Below are 1,045 nucleotides of genomic sequence, written 5' to 3'. Positions count from 1 at the left end.
ATATTTTATCTATTTTTACTCTTTATATCTTTTAAATTATTACTGATTTAAATGTCAAAATCTCTTACTATAAAAAAAATCAAAATTAATTTTGATTTGTCAATGTATTAGAAATGAATGTGCACAGATTGAGCAAATATTAGTAAGTTGTAATGATGATAATCTTAATTGTTGAAAAATATAGTAGAATAATCATGAACCAAATTGCAAGTATCTAATTACAAATGACGTATTATAATATAGCTGAAATGTTGACTAATCCTTGGTCATTATGACAAGTAATATATAACTTGTTTACAAGTTATATAATTAGATGTCTTATTGCCTCCAAAAAAAATAATATAAATAAATAATTTGGCCTCAAATTCATGTATACTATTTTGTTAAGAGTTAAGTCATAATTAATGAGTGTTAGAAACAAAATTATTGTGTTTTTTTTTTCTTTTGAATTGTATATCTTCATAACTTTTAGTATCCTTTTTTATATTTGAATTGAGTATTTGTACTTTTTGATTTGGTATTTCAGATTCAATTATAATTTTATTTTGGATATAATATCACAAATCAACACTTTGTATGTTTGTGTTAAAAATTTAGTTTGGATATAGAATGGTTAGAATGATTACATATTCGTGTAGAATTTCTTTAGAAAAAATTTGGTTAAAGAAAAATAACGCCACCAATTATTACTTTGTATTTTTTTAGAAATGTGATTAAAATAGAGTAATTATTCAATTTTATAATTTTATTATATTTTTTAATAAAATAGTTAGTAATTTTTTTTGTATCAATAGTATAAATTTAGCGCTTTCACTCACACGTTTTATTTTCTAACATTTATAAATATATCTCCCTGCCATAAAAATGCTAACCCGAAATAAGACCTGCATCTTCATATTATCTCAATCCAATAAATTTTTGTTTCATGACTACAAGAGAGATAATTATAATCTCACTTTCAGAAGAGAATGTAATTTTTATGTAATTCATTCTTACTCGATGTAGGATTTCATTTTTTAATTTTACCCTTGTTTTTTTTTTTTTT

This window comes from Arachis duranensis, chromosome 1, assembly GCF_000817695.3.
Source record: "Arachis duranensis cultivar V14167 chromosome 1, aradu.V14167.gnm2.J7QH, whole genome shotgun sequence".
NCBI lineage: Eukaryota > Viridiplantae > Streptophyta > Magnoliopsida > Fabales > Fabaceae > Arachis > Arachis duranensis.
This window is presented reverse-complemented; position numbering follows the sequence as displayed.